The following is a 17,244-nucleotide window of genomic DNA, read 5'->3' as shown; positions in this document are numbered from 1 at the left end:
GCCCCGTATAGGCATTATTAAGGCATCCAAAATAAGGGCTTGCCAAACTCAAGCCCATTTAGGACCTAGTTAAGACCTAGTTTTCATTTTTTTTTAATGTCATTTTGATTTGTATGCTTAGAGCCTGTCTCGGGTCTGATTAGGTTAGGTAATGTTTTCCTCAAGAACTGGGCTCTCTGTAAGAGTTATAGTTGGACATACTTAAATTAAAATGTCTTGAGGAAAACATTGATGATCTAATCAGATCAGAAAAAGACTCTAAGCATACAAATAAAAATAATATTAAAAAAAAATAAAAAACTAGGTCTTAACTAGGCCCTAAATGGGCTTAAATTTGGCAAGCCCTTATTTTGGATGCCTTAGTAATGCCCATACAGGGCCAACTTAGTAATGCCCATACAGGGCCAATAATGTACTTGCAAAGTATGAAATTTTTACAACACGAATGTTTAAGGCTGTATATTGTAAATTAAATATTAAAAAGACTTAAAGAGCCGTACATAAATTTTTATTATTATTGTATATATAACTAATATAAGATATAATATAACTAAACTATAAAAGGATCATTAAAAATATATTTAATAAACAATTTCTTACTATTTTTAAATGCTTTTATTGTACTATATGTTATCGTTTTAACAATTTATGAGCTTCTTGATTAAAAAATATTTAAAACATCGAATGGTTTTTAAATGTATATGTATTAATATTTTGTATAAAAAAGTACATGTGTTCATAAGAAGTGGAAGAAAAAATGAAAAGTTCTTTTACTCTACTTTTGATGTAAACGATGCAATCAATACATTTTTTAAAATACACATAAAGAAATGACTCAATTATCTAAAGTTTATTCAAACTGTTTACTTTTTGTGATATTAAATAATTAACTTATACAATAATTATATATACTGATCGATCCAATGCTACGTGCCAGTGTCGAGCCGACACTGGTTTCTGACATTGACCTGACATTTAAAAAAAAATATTTGTATATCCATTTCGAAATTTTATTACTTTTTTTAAACTGAATTTGTTTCTTAAGATAATTTTTGAAAAATTATATATTTGTGCTGGTTATGACATATGCAGATATAACACTTATATTAAATTAAAAAGTAATCTACCACGTAAGGCAGTTGGCTCACGATCCAGAGGTCCCGAGTTCGAGTCCCACCAAGGTAAGTGTGTTTTTCAAATACAAGAAAACATTTAATCCATTATAAAACGCCTAATTTTCAGATAGAATCATTATATAAGTTGTATGTAGTTAAAAACAAGTTAAAAAATTTCGAAATGGATATATGATTATATATCCATTTCTATATCTTTTTTGGCCCAAGCCAAAATTTGTACGCCCATATTGGCCCAAGTTTGGAAAGTAATAAGGGTCCTAGATAAAAGAGCGTGACATCTCGAGATTGGGCCAAGATGGGCGTCCTAACTCGGGCCTCAAATAAAGTTAGAAAACCTTTATAGGGCCCGGTTATAGCCTATATAAAATTTCCACACGGGAGGGCGAAAGGCGGTGTCGACGACATCGCCACGACCGAGCCCGACGCCGAAGCCCAGGCCGAGTCCGGCACCCAGGGCGAGTCCGATGCCGAAGAGGACGACGCCGACGCCGACCCCGGCACCGATGACGATGCCGCCGCCGACCCCGGCACCGACGGCGATGTCGACTGCACCGGGGCAAAACGTAAAAAAGGTTAGTTTTATAATATTTTGTAAAGTCTATCTTTGCCTATAAAAACAATGAAGTAGTTGAAACTGTATTACATTTATTAGTCTTTTTCTACATATAAAATTTTGCAGAATTACACTATTTTCTCAGCGATGCAAGATGTCAGATAGTAGATACTATTATTGTAAATATCGACACATTATCATTTAAAAAAAAGTTATTGGAAATAAAATTTACAAAAATTAATTTTATTTTTATAGAAACTAAAAAAACAATGCTGATTTTTACATTGATTGTATCTGACAGCTTGCATCGCTAAGAAAAATTTATAACTTTGCAGAATTTATACATAGAAAAAGATTATGCACAGTTTCAACAACTTCATTCTTTTTCTTATAGGCAAAGATATATAACTTTACGAATGTCCCATGTACTGTTTCGTGAGAGAGAGAGGGAGGGAGAGTGGGGGAGAGGGGGAGGGGGAGGGGAGAGAGGGGGGAGAGAGGGGTGGGGGCATGTTGCAGCTCCATCTATCGCGACATTACGCAACTAATCTGTTGCTCTGTTTTATTGTTCATCCTTGATTTCGCACACACATATGCACGAAAATTTTCTGCACCGTTTTCTTATTTATTAGGCTTCTAAACTTATATCTGAAAGTTCACTAATACTTCTTCATTCAATTTCTAATCGGAACCTATCTTATTTTGTACTTACAAATAGCAGAACTTTTATATTAAACAATTATTTTTTTGACCTGACGACAGAAGCCGATAAAGAAATTATAGTTTTTTAGTTTTTTCTTGTTTTTACATAAAATCGGTAGGTTCTGACTTTGTTTCTGTACGTGCTTTAATTGTGGAAAAGCATTTATTATTTTATTAAACTAATAAAAAGCTTTCGGTGCACAAAAATCTATAATCATCCGATCGATAAAACAGACAGATAGCATCCCCTTAAGCCACAACAACTATCAGCGAGTGTTCCAGTTTTAAATGTCATTCCGTTGAACTTGATAATTTTATATTGTGGATTGTAACAATTTGATATAAGCGGACCATCGTAATGTAATAACGATAAATTGGAACATTGTGGAACAGAATGTAACAAAGCAGTTGATGTGTGTAAGTTCTTTTCTTTTTCAATGCGTCTCCGCACAACTTGTTTAAAGGTTTTTCCGCTTTTCGTAGATATTTTTTAAGTGTCTGCATATAGTTTTCAAATTTAAACGCACTGAAGTTATCAAGAAGTCCATATCTTTTGACATAATGCACAAGATGAATTAGACTGTGAACATTATGTGATACATTTTCAACTTCGTACAGTTTTATAAATGTTTTAATAAAGAAACGAATGAGATCTTGCGCATAGCTTAGATGTTCATGTAAGTCTTCTGAAGACAAGATTCTTATAATAACGTATAATGTCATAAAATGTATATATACATTTTTATTTATTACAGATTTAAATGCCAATGGACTTGTATATAATAATATTAGTCTATATTCTGTGGCTTTCCATAATTTTAAACAATCCAATCTTCTTGGTTTTCTTGCAAATTCTATTAGTATTGATGGCTTTAAATAGTAATTAAACGTGTAGAAATTTTGTTTACGGCTCTGTATTGTAATCGATATTGTACTCCTCCATGAAGCCATAAATTCAATAATTTGCGCATAATTCCCAAACATATTAAGTGCATATAGTCCAACGAAACATTTGTTATAAGTTTAAAATAAGGAATATTTAACAGACTGCACGTTGTATTTGGTTTGTAATATTTATCGTTTATCTTTTGTATAAAATCATCATCTGATCTAAGTGGTCCGTCAATTTGTGGGAAACATATTCTATTTTTTATATATTCTCCTTCCGTAGTGCATTTCGTACAACTAGAATGCCTAGAATGTCCTTTGACACACAAAACGAATGATTTAGCCGGTGTATCACAAATTAAAGCTGCAATCCGACATGCTATCTGTCGATCGTTGATGTTAATTCCATTTTCACACATTTCCGTAGCCTCATTGACAAAATCTTTTAAGAAATGATTGATGTTCTTCGGTTTTTCATAGCCATGATAAAGTCCAATCATGAAAACGTTACCATACGGAATAACTGATCCAAGTATAGGCCAAAACTGTTGTTGCGATGATTTTGTTAATGATAATCCGTCAATGTTCACAGCTATTTTTAAGTAATCAATATTTTCTTTTACAGAAAATAATATTTATCTTATAGATTCAACTAAACCAAAATGATAATATAATCCTGGTGCAACTGTACGGATGTTGTCTTGTTGTTTTGGTATTTTTAAAATTGTTTGTGCATCCAGAGAGTGTGGAAAAACAAAAATGTTTTTTCAATGTTAATAGTAATGCTTTTAGAGCGATATGTGTAATTTTATGCTCTACAGCCCAGACTGCAAGATCGTCTTCAAAATCGCTTTCACTCTCATTTTCAAATGGCAGATCGCTTGATTCATCGCGAGAAACATTTAAAGATTGTAAATCCGACTCTTGTTCCGAATGTCTGTTTGCATTTTCATATTGTACAAATATGTTTGCATTTTCATGTTGTATAAAACCAACATTTTCACATTCCATATCATTGTCTGTATCTATTATTTTAGAATTAATTCTGTCATTGTTCAAATCTGTTGTGAATTTACTATTATCACACGACAATGAAGTTCTATCAAACAAATTTTGAGAAATAATATTTGCCTCCTTTGCAGCTAATCTTCTGAGATATCGCTTTGATACATATAAGATATCTTTTCTTTGACGTTGTCGATTCATTTTCATGTGAAGTGTTATATCTGTACAACATGAAAAGATTAATGATTGTAGACAAACTAGTATTATATACTATGTACTTGTAATATTATATATTATTTACAAGATAAACCAGTAATAATGGTACAAATAGAAAGATGATTTCTCAAGAAAAAGTAATTTATAAATATAAAATTAAAGTTTTCTATAAGATATCAAGAGACAGGATAGTGTTTCGCGCCAAGTAACGCGCAAGCAAAGCCACGCGCAAAAGCAGCGAGACACGCCATGTATCTATTCATACAAGGTCTGTCCGGAAAGTAACCGATGTACGCTAATATCTTTATATCTGAGTGTGCTATTGCAAGAAAATGAGTATTCCTCATTTAAAAGGAACCTTTGTGAGTGTTCCTGGCAAGCAGCACGGCTTTGCAGCCTGTCAATCGAAAACGGTATATAGATGTGTATGGTGATCAAAACCGTGAGTGTCGCATTTCTAATTTTTCAATAATGAGCGTGTCGAGTAATAAATTTGTGAAAAATTTTGTTAAAAATTTGACAAAATAAAATAATGATTTGAAATAATTAATATGATCCGTGTAACTTCTGCCTGTTTTCAAAATAAAAAATTTTTTAAGAGGAAAGACATTTGTCGATGTCGACATAAAATAGAATGCAACGCTCACGGTTTTCGTCACGTACACATTTGTATACCATTGTCGACTGACGGGCTGCAGAGCCGTGCCGCTTGCCAGGAACACTCATAAATATTCTCTCTAAATAAATATTTTTCATTTTTTGTAATAACATACTCAGATATAAAGATATTAGTGTACATCGGTACTTTCCAGATAGACCTCGTATATATCAAATTGGCCATTTTAATGTTCCACTTCAAATATCTCTTTTCTAAAGCTTTTCATAACAAAAATGTCCCGTACAAAAATTGCAGAATTTCGAAAGAGAAAAAAGTTGGCACTGATAATTTTTTCCTAAAAACCGATTTTCAAGATTATTTGAAAGCCATTTGTTCTTTTAAATGAAACTGCCTTAATTTTTTTATATAAATTGTTTTCTCGCAATATTCACTAAGAAAAATTATAAAGATAAGATGGCCAAAAAGTGAATAGTTTACAAGATATTTTATGCTTTAGTTTAACATAATTTCACATTTCAAACTATGAAATATCATAAAATATTCATTTTTCGCCGAATATTGCAATATCAATTTATATACAAAAATTAGATATATTTATATTTATATTATATGATACACTACATTTATATATTTATATATATTATATTCATATATATTGTTGATTATATTGATATATTATATTTATATATATTTATATACACTCGTCAAAAAAATTAACGCATATGTATTTTAAGTCAAAATTTCGCATAATTTCAAATAAGCATAACTCCACTAAAAATGATCATATTTGAAAAATTTTTTTTTCACTGTCAAGCTTGAAGTCTCTACTTTAAAAACCATTCGTCAGATTTTTAATTTATCCTTCTCCCCCGTACGCCACTGCTTCAAAAGTAAGGACGGGTTTTGTCTCTAAAAAATTGCGTACTTTGACGCACTCCACGGGGTGGAATAAATTTTTTTCGCAAATATTATCATAACTATCGTAAAACGTGGACATTTTACTACAAATTAAAAAAAAAGGAAAGTTTGTACGATTTCTTTTCGCGGAGTTATTACATATGAAAGTTACTCATACATTTTTTCCATTTACCGCCAGCATTAGTATTACCCGACACGCACCACGAGGTTGCTGGTTGGATTTGGCGCATAGTGTGTGTGTATGTGTGTGTATATGCGCCCACGCGTGCGTGCGTGTAAATTTGGGCTTAAATTTCTCAAACAACAATTAGACCATGCATTAATATGCGTGAACGTATAGAAGAAGTAATCTGAAGACGAGGCGGGAACACACAATTTTGAATGAGAACATTCCTACATTTCCCTCTCCTAACCATACGCACGCACGCACGCACACATACACACACACACACACAGCAGAGAGGTTTGGAGTCATTAAATGGAAAAAATGTATGGGTAACTTTCATATGTAATAACTCCGCGAAAAAAAATCGTACAAACTTTGCTTTTTTTAAAAATTTGTAGTAAAAAGTCCACATTTTACGATAGTTATGATAAGATTTGCGAAAAAAATTTATTCCACCCCGTGGAGTGCGTCAAAGTACGCAATTTTTTAGAGACAAAACACGTCCTTATTTTTTAAGCAGTAGCGTACAGGGGGGGGGGAGGATAAATTAAAAATCTGACGAATGGTTTTTAAAGTAGAGACTTCAAGCTTGACAGTGAAACAAAAATTTTTCAAATACGATCATTTTTAGCGGAGTTATGTTTATTTGAAATTATGCGAAATTTTGACTTAAAATACATATGCGTTAATTTTGTTGACGAGTGTATATTATATTTTTATCTATTTATATCATATATTTTGATTTTGATATATTTATATTTTTATATTTATTTATAATTTTAATTTTTTGTAAGATTTTTTGTTTCAGAAAAGATGTAGTTTTAAAATTGATATAATTTGACATGAAACATATATATCTGGTAAACTATTCATTTCTTAATATCTTAATACTTTTACGTGCACAATAACGGGATAAATCAATTAGTGTAAGAAAAATACAAGAGTTGGATAAGTTAAATTTTTTCTTAAATTAAACTCAATGGCTATAAAAATAACTAAATTTTGTAAAAGTTGTAAGCAGAAATAAACTTAGTTAAAAGTTAAAGTTAAAATAAAAAAGTTAATTTTCAAAAACATTTCATAAAATAAAATTAATAATAAAAATATTTATAATTAACTTAACTTCGAGTGGTTACAATTAAAAGTAATGGAAATATGGAATTGAAAATTAAATTTTTTACTTAATGAAATTTATATATAAAATATTGAAATTGTTTAATTGTATAGGACATTATTTATAACAATATAATATCAGAGATGATTAAATATTTCTTTTAACTAAATTAAAAATTGCACAAACAAAAAAGTAACTCACTTAAGCTTAAATTAACTAAAGATAAATTAATAAAATTAATAAAATTCAAAGTTGAAAAAGTTAAATATAATAAGCATTATTTAAATTATGATATTTGAATGTCATAATGTTTTAAAAATTAATTCATTCGAAGTACCAAAACAATTATAATATAAATAAAAAGAAAATTTTGTTTCTTAAGTTTATATAAAGAAACATAAAATCATTGTTTTTTATATTGGAATATTTTTTTCTTTCACATAGGAACATTTTTAAGTTCGAAAAATTTAAAAGTTAAAAAAATTAAAATGTATGTGTTGAATAAAGCATACCTGTCGCGTAAATCTTCTCTAATCTCTAACGTAGAATGCTGAACAAGTAGTAGATAAGAAACCCAGCCAGCAGCTGATCAAAATAATACTAATGTGGAATTTTTTTAATAGCTTTTTTTAACAAAAGCATCATGGAAATGCAACTGAGGTATTTGCAATTCTGAGAACTGAAAGCATGTTAATGTTATAAGACTGATGATTATATACAGATAATGTTACAAGACAGATAATTTTTTTATTTTATATTAAAAACAATATAGATATAAATTGTACGAATAACATAGATATAAAAAACGTACAAGTAAAAAATTCAATTTAAATCTTTAAAACAAAATATAATAAAATTTTTATTCATCATATGAAGTGCACACACACACACATACAGTCACCGACAATAGAAAAAAATTGTTTTAAATAACTCGTGAAACTATTCTGCTGACAATTTAGAAGTTACTCTATGTTGCGGAAACTGCATATCATTAAAATATGTTTAACGCTAAAACGTTTTAATTTATATCTTTACATCTTTTGGCAATGAATACCTAGTGCGGCTTTGCAAGCACGAGGATAACCTTAAACTCTTGATCAAAATAAGTTTTACGAAAAGTTGTACAAAATATTTAAAAAATCATGTAATTTATATATATAAATTGTTTCGCTAACTTTATTCAATATTTTATAAAATGTAAAAGTAAAAAGAAAAAGGATTACCTTTGATATCACAGAGTCACGCTTCAATATTTTTTCCACGCCATTCAGGGCTACCGGGAAAAGATCGAAACAGGAATGACGTACGCAAATGTCGTTGATATACAATACTTACTGGGTGCATCCAGAAGCACAACCGCTCACTGAGCGCTCAGTGAGCGATCGTGCTTCTGGATGCACCCACTGTTTCCGTATCTTGAGAGTAAAATTGAGATTATACACGGGCGGGAGATATGAGTACGTTGCACTATCTCAGTACTTTGAGTAAAACCTGAGATTTTACACGTGCGATAGAAAGGCGTAAAATCTACGTATTGTTTCCGTACTTTGAGTCAAACCTCAGATCATACGCGCGCGAAAGGAAACAGAATGACACTATGGAAGATATTATAGCGTTGATCTTAGTATTTTACAGATGATCACAGTACAATGAGTATAAAAATGGGATGATACGTATAATATCATGTGCTGTTAGGGTAATATGCAGTAAAATAATATAAAATAAAAAATAATATAGATTTACTTTAATTGTTTATGTGTGCACATGTATAGTATCTCTTTTTGTGTATTCTTCCTTTATAAATAATAAATTTTGATTTATTCGGCTACGTTCATGTGTCAATGCAAAATATCTTTTATAAGTGTATATTATTAGATCTCGTCACCCCGTTTTCACTATAGGATAACAAAATATTGAACAAATATACGCGATTAATAAGTTTTGTTTTAAATTGAATGAGAAAGCCACGGAGGGGGGAGGGGGGGATTGTTATGAAAAATTTTAAAAAATATTTGATTATGCTTTATCACATACTTAGGTTATTACTAGCGCGCAGTTCATCTTCAAGGTTCATCTTCAACTGTTTCGAGGTTTTCCAAAATCATTTGTTGTAATCGACAAACATGAACACGTGATAAAACTTGATAAAACATGATTACTAAATGCTTTTTTTAACTTTATCGCTTATTTTTCTGGCTTCTCTTTCAATTTAACACAAAATTTAATCGCATATCTTTGTTCACTATTATTGTCGCCCCATAAAGAAAACAGTGACGAGACCTATTATATTGTTACGCTACTATTTTACAGTAAAAATTTAACATATTGTTACGTCCTCGGGACGTAGTGTGTGAGTGAGAAGCCTTTGCGATATTTCGCAAAAGCCGTACAATTTGTACGGCTTTTGCGAAATATCACAAAGGCTTCTCACTCACACACTCACTCGCGTCTCGCGAAATGAATATACTCTCGTAGTGATGTTATGATCTTTAATGCGACGATCCAATACACAAAAGCGAAAAGATACAATAAAATATGCATGCACGAAAGAATGAAAGAATGCTCTGATCTAGACACGTCCGTCCGAGTTGACAGCTAGACCAAATCTAATATGTCGCCGAAAAACAACGACAGGGCGGTTGTCAATAAACAACCCCCTTAACGATGACTCTCAGAGGATGACGTTCAGGGGATGAAAGACCAGGGACGTAACGCTGTCCCTTTCCTTCAAAATTGTCGTCCCGACAATCAACAAGGGGTAGTTGCTTTTGTGCGTTGATTCCTTCAACCAATGTGCTCCGATGCCGATTCTAGGGTACCGATGAGCCTTCTTGCTCTACCCTAGGCTGCTGCCTCAGGTTACCAAGCGACTCCATCTAACAGTCCCCAATCGACGTACGCCTTCTTCAAATGTTGACTCCAGGGCTTCGACGAATCCTCTTGCTCTACCCTGAGCTCCTGCTCAGGTTACCGAGCGATTCGCCACTCGAAGGATTCGCCAATCAATTCTCAGCGTTCCACTTGACACAAAATGATCTTCATCATTCTTTACATCCCGGTCTCCCTGTGATTTCTTACTTCAAAAGATCTTCGGACAAGGGGGGGGGTAACCACCGTGGACCCATCGTTCCTCATGAACTGCCCAAGTCCCTGCCTCAGCATTTGCCCAACGTCCCGCGGGAAAACCACGGATCAAAAAAAACCGCGGGCGAGGCAGTCTTCTTAGAGTGCAAATTTCCCTCTCTTCTAGAAAAATTTAGCTCGACGTTCGGCTTCGGGAAGGTTCAGCTCGATATTCGGCTCATCCACCATGTTCGAAAATTTTCCTTTAGGTAGACCTTCCAGGACAACGACTCTAAAAATAATACGCAGTAACTTAGTACTATTCAATACTACACAATTATTTTTTCTTAATACATTATTCGCCTAACAAAAATCTATAAGCCAGATATTTTCCAGGTTCCGATTTACTCTAATCTAAAGTTCTTTCAAGAAAAGAAGCTAATCGATCTGCATGAACTGTCTTCTTTTTGTGTCGAGGTGTTCTTTGAACACAATAAACTACATCACTTAATTTCTTCACTATTAAATAAGGACCCTCCTAATTGCTTTGTAATTTCTGAGCTTTTCCTTTACTCCTATGAGGATTATATAGCCAGACTCTCTCCTTCCTCAAAAAGAACTCCTCTAACTTTTTGATCATAACGAGCCTTCATTTGTGAAGATTTCAAAACCATTCGTTCCCTAACACTAGAATGAATTTCCTCTAATTTCTCTTTCAATTTTTCTACAAAATTTCTCCCCGGAGGTAATCTCTCTTCAACAAATCTCGGACTTCCTTGCAACAAATCCACAGGTAACTTGAGCTCTCGAGCAAAATATAACTCTGCAGGGGTCACTCCTGTGGTCTCATGCTTCGAAGATCTGTACGCCAACAGAAACATAGGAACCCATCGATCCCAATCCTTCTGATTTTCTGAGACATATTTAGCTAGATAATTTATTATTGTTTGATGCTGACGTTCAACCTGACCATCAGATTGGGGATGCAGAGCAGTCGTTCTAGTCTTTCTAATTCCGAGAAGACGCATTAATTCAGAAAATAATTGGGATTCGAAATTTCTTCCTTGATCTATATGAATTTCAATAGGCACCCCATGCCTGGAAATAAATTGGCTAACAAAAATTTCAGCTACCATCTTGGCTCTAATATTTTTCACAGGGTAAGCTTCTATACACTTTGTGAAACAATCCCAATTACAAGCAAATATTTGTTTCCTAACTTGGTCAACGGAAGAGGACCAAGGATATCCATTTGTACCCTTTCTAGCGGAGCTCCAACGTTGTAAATCTGAAGAGGAGATTTTCCTTTTCCTAAGGGACCTCTCTTTGAGACACAAATTTTACACGTCTTACACCATTCTTCTACATCCTGTTTACAAGTTGCCCAAAAGAATCGTTTCCGAATCTTTTCTAAAGTCTTGTTCACTCCAAAATGTCCTCCCGACGGAGAATCGTGTACTTCCTCCAAAATTTCCTTTACTTGACTCCGAGGAACTACTAGTTGAAGAAAGCTGGATCTGAGATTCGGAGCTTCCCATCTTTTATAAAGAATACCATCTCTCAAGACCAAAGAATCCCAATACGACCAATAAATTTGTGCTGGAATATTTCCAACAGGAATTTCTGAACGTGATGGTCTCTCTCCCATTTCTTTTCCTTGTAACACAAATGAAATACTTAAATCTCTTCGTTGTGCTTGACGCCATTCTTCAAGGTTCTTGCCTTCTAGTATAATTCGAGCGACTGTCTTGTCATTGTCAGACATATTCTTCTTCTCTACTCGGAAGCAATATCCACAGCCGCTCGACTCACACATCCGTCTAGATAATCCATCGGCATTTTGATGAGAAATTCCTTTTCGATAAACAATTTCAAATTCATATTGTGGGAGTCTTTCTAGCCATCGAGCCAATTGTCTTTCTAAATCTCTGAAAGACATAAGCCATCGTAATGAAACATGATCTGTGCGAATCAGAAACTTTCGTCCTAAAAGGTAATGACGAAAAAAATTTATAGAATCTACAATCGATAAAAGTTCTCGACGAGTGACACAATAATTCCGTTCTGATTTACTAAGAACACGACTAAAATACGCTATCACTTTTTCACTTCCATCTTGTTTCTGTGACAAAACTGCTCTAATTCCTATATTTGAGGCGTCTGTATCTAAAATAAACTCACCTTCTTCTTTTGGAAAAGAAAGAATTGGAGAAGAACTTAATAATGATTTTAATTTTTGAAACGCCTCCTGACATTTTTCTTCCCACATAAACTTATCTTTATTCTCTGTTAACGTATACAGAAGTTTAGCCAAAGAAGAGAAACCTTTCACAAATTTCCTATAATACGAGCAAAATCCGAGAAAACTACGTAATTGTTTTCTCGTATGTGGAACCGGCCAATTTTTCACGGCAATTATCTTTTCGGGATCCGTGGTAACACCCTCCGCAGAAACAATATGACCAAGATATTTTACATTATTTTTAAAGAAAATACATTTCTTTGGATTGATCTTTAAATTTGCTTCTCTTAATCTTGAAAATACAATTTTAAGATTATTAATCATTTCAGCAAAAGTTTTTCCAAAAATTATCACATCATCTAAATATACAAGACAAATTTTTGATATTAAATTTTGTAAAATTTTCTCCATTAATCTTTCAAACGTTGCAGGGGCGTTACATAAACCAAAGGGCATAACTGTAAACTGCCAAAGTCCCTTGCCGATTGAAAAAGCCGTTTTCTCTTTATCCTTGGGACGGATCTTAATTTGCCAATATCCGCTTTTAAGATCAAGCGTGGAAAACCAATAATTACCTGATAGTTGATCAAGAATTTCATCAATTCGAGGAAGGGGGTAAGAATCTTTAATAGTCACCGTATTCAATTTCCGATAGTCAACACAAAATCTGATCGAACTATCCTTCTTTCTCACATAACAGCAGGAGAAACTGAAGAAGGACTGTGTGACTCTTCAATCACTCCACGTGTTCTCATTTCCTCTATATTTTTATCCACTTCCTCTCTTAAATGGATTGGAATTCTACGGGGAACCTGTTTAATGGGGAGAGAGTCTTGCACATTTATGACATGTTCTACCGAATTGCAGTTTCCCGCAACAATATCTCCGGAAAATACATTTTCAAATTCTCTTAAAAATTCAATAAAATTCCTTTTTTCTAAATCTGTTAATTTTTTAGTAGAATTGTTTTCGAAGAGTTCTTTCAAGGGAACCGGAACTTCTTCTGAAGACTTTTCAATTCTAGCTATTTTTCCTTCTAATCCAGAAACTCTAAAAGTTAATTCAAACACTTTTTCTAAATTAATCATTTTCAAGAAATCTACTCCCAACAAACATTGATCACTAATATCAGCAACGATCATAGGCATATTTACAGAAAATCTTCCTAATTCGACTCTAACTTCCGTTTGAAATTTAATAGGAACTTCTCTCCAGTGGGATATTTTAGATTAATATTTCCTTTACGAACACTATTCTTTTTATCAATAATACTACTATTCACAATAGAAACATCAGAACCCATATCCACCTTGAAAAAACACTCTTTTCCATTAATTTTTCCTTCATAAATAAAATAATTTAAATTATTTCTTATGCTATTGACATTAAAACTAATTCTCGGGGAATTCCTTTCGCGAGCCGAACTTCCCCCGCACAGCTCGGCTAACCCGAGTTTCCCTTTTCCTCCGGGCAATCAGATCGAAAATGTCCGACTTTCCCACACGTCCAACATTCTTTTCGGCCGGCGCCAAATTTGCTGCCTTGCCAATTCCTTTTTTCTTTCCCCTCTCGCTCGCCTTCTGTTTTATTTCCTTGTGCTGCGTCTTTCTTTTCACTAAAATTTTTATTAAAATTTCCTTTCTTTTTTTCGCATCCCTCCCCTTGAATCATTTTAATCGTTTTTGCTCTTTCTATTGCGACACTCAAAGATGTAACATTTTCTAATTGAAGCGTTTGCTTCACAAAATTGTCAAAAATTGCCGAAATGAATTGCGCGCAGGCGATTTTGTCTCGAACTTCATGCGAACACTCGGGATATGCGAGGCGAACTAATCTGTCTAATTCTGAACACAACGCGGCTAGATCTTCACCAAATTTCTGTTTTCTATTAGTAAACTGGACATAAAAATTTTGGGATAAATATCCTTCCCCAAATCGCAACTCAAGTTTGGATTTTAGTTCCGCGAATTCTAAATGTGATACATCTTGAACTGTCTCTAAAACGGTGCGCGCTTTTCCCCTCAAACACGAAGCGAGAGCGACAGTCTTTGTTGAATCATCCCATCCATTCGCCCGAGCAATTAAATTAAACTGAGAAAAATATTCTCTAAGCGATACCGTTCCATCGAACATATCTGGCTTTAATTTAAAACCTAGTTCTGTGCGAACGCGATTTTCTCTGACGTTATCAAGTCGCGATCCCGAATCTCCGAAAGCTCTATTATTAGAAGGACTTAGCTGTCTGTCGCGTGCGAAGATCCTCTGCTCTAATCGGCGCAACTCTTCGTCACGTTGCTGTAATACAGCTTCAAAACGCGCTTGCTGTTGACGACGTTCCTCCTGCAGCTGTTGGATCTCGTCCATCGCAGTGTGCATAAAGTCCACTTCCGTCGGCATTCGTTCCGTCGGCTCCTCGCTCACGGTGACTCGAGGTGGAGCTTGCGATCGGGGGTAATCCTCGGGGATTTGACATTGTGACTTTTCCTCGTCGATGTTCTTCGATCCCGGACAAGCCCCCAAAATGTTACGTCCTCGGGACGGCTTTTGCGAAATATCGCAAAGGCTTCTCACTCACACACTCACTCGCGTCTCGCGAAATGAATATACTCTCGTAGTGATATTATGATCTTTAATGCGACGATCCAATACACAAAAGCGAAAAGATACAATAAAATATGCATGCACGAAAGAATGAAAGAATGCTCTGATCTAGACACGTCCGTCCGAGTTGACAGCTAGACCAAATCTAATATGTCACCAAAAAACAACGACAGAGCGGTTGTCAATAAACAACCCCCTTAACGATGACTCTCAGAGAATGACGTTCAGGGGATGAAAGACCAGGGACGTAACAATATACTATAAAAAAGAATGATATAATCCCTAAAAACTTACCTTTTCAAAAAAGGTAAAAAAAAACACCAAGTACACGCGCGGCAGTGAAAAATTAAAGTTGCAAACCCATGTGGAATCGTACTAAAAAAAATAATGATATCTAAAATTGCACCAAGTGAATATAGAAACTTGTACCAATAAAAAATTAAAGTTGCAAACCCATATAGAGTCGTATAATTATAGACCTTGCTTCCGAAGCACCCGGTGATATAAGCTGAATTTCGATTTGCGCTTGAAGTTGCAAATCCGTATAGAATCATATAAAAATTAAAAATTAATACAAATAAAAAAATTAAAAAGTTTTAATTAAAACAATACTTGGCACTGCTAAATTGAACAATATTCTACAGTTAGTTTTAAAATTTAACAGCGCCAAGTTTCGTTTTAATTAAAATATTTTTATTTTTTTTTATTTGTATAATTTTTAATTTTTGTATGATTCTATACGGATTTGCAACTTCAAGCGCAAATCGAAATTCAACTCATATCACCGGGTGCTTTGGAAGCAAGGTCTATAATTATACGATTCTATATGGGTTTACAACTTTAATTTTTCATTGGTACAAGTTTCTATTTTCACTTGCTGCAATTTTTTGATATTATTTTTTTTTAGTACGATTCCACATGGGTTTGCAACTTTAATTGTTTACTGCCGCGCGTGTACTTGGCGCTTTTTTTTACTTTTTTTGAAAAGGTAAGTTTTTAGGGATTTTAAATTACTGGACTTATAAATTCGAAGTCCATCGATATTAAATTGCAAATTAATTACATCATTTCCAAATTGTACGGGGTTGATGCATTTTGCTAAACCATGTGCAATTCCGAAGTAAATATATTCTCCCAACTTACCCTCAATTACTGATTCCATTCCTTTTATTTCGTATTGTGCTGACGTCGTTTTTAAAAAAGTTATTGATTTCTTCGGGAGTGATAAAGGAATTAACGGATGTCTCAAAATACCTAATAATTTATCCATATGCGTGTGCGGAATATTTGATTTGATTGCCCAAATTCGTAATCATTTTTCAATGGAGGCTAACTCATCTTTGTACGTTGAATAGCAATATTATCAACTTCACTTTTCACTGTTAGCTTCGTCAGACAAATTAGATTTTATAGTACTATCATCTGGTTCAATGCAATTTTCTACAACTTGAGTATCCTTAGTGAAAACTTCGCTGCATTTATACAAGTGTCCTTTTTGATCTTATCTAGCAAACGATTAAATTTGCTTGTATTATGATATGCACATTTTTGTTTTTAGATACACAATATGTAGTATTAGAGCATATAATGTAAGTTATATATTATGCATGTACATAAATCAATTATTTTAATTACCAGGATTGGGAAGTAACGCTTTACTTGTAACGCCGTTACTGTTACAGTTACTTTTTTTCGGTAACTGTAACGGTAACGGCGTTACAAAAATTTGTAACGAAAAAAGTAACTTTGTTACATTTTTCGGTAACGAGTAACGAATTTAACCGTTACTTTTGTCGTTATTTTTACCGAGTTTATTCGGTATAATTTTCATACAAAGGAACATATTGACAAAATTGGGAAGCGTCCCATTTGACTACTATTATATTTATTGCATTATGTATGTTAATTCGGATATAGTATTAGGTTGTTCCATATAAAATGTCCGATTTTGCAATGTAAATTTTCAAGCTTTCTTTGTCAGTAAAAATCTTTATATAACATAACATACTTTTATTCGTCCC

The 17,244-nt window shown here is 33.5% G+C and overlaps 1 long non-coding RNA gene across 1 annotated transcript in view; it reads right to left on the bottom strand.

Moving 5' to 3' along the window:
• The window catches only part of LOC145938282 (uncharacterized), a 42,416-nt gene extending 25,877 nt beyond the window's left edge, over positions 1–16,539 (bottom strand). Inside the window, exons 1-2 of the long non-coding RNA XR_014425700.1 lie at positions 16,367–16,539; positions 7,830–7,996 (exon numbers count right to left, since the gene is read on the bottom strand). This is a non-coding gene — a long non-coding RNA (uncharacterized LOC145938282). The remainder of the gene's footprint in view (positions 1–7,829; positions 7,997–16,366) is intronic.
• Positions 16,540–17,244: the final 705 nt, after the last annotated feature.

This window comes from Prenolepis imparis, unplaced genomic scaffold (genome assembly GCF_030444845.1).
Source record: "Prenolepis imparis isolate NDT839.2.m4 unplaced genomic scaffold, iyPreImpa1.0 SCAF_7, whole genome shotgun sequence".
NCBI lineage: Eukaryota > Metazoa > Arthropoda > Insecta > Hymenoptera > Formicidae > Prenolepis > Prenolepis imparis.
Note: the sequence above shows the minus strand (reverse complement) of the source record. Positions and strands in the feature narration are given on the sequence as shown.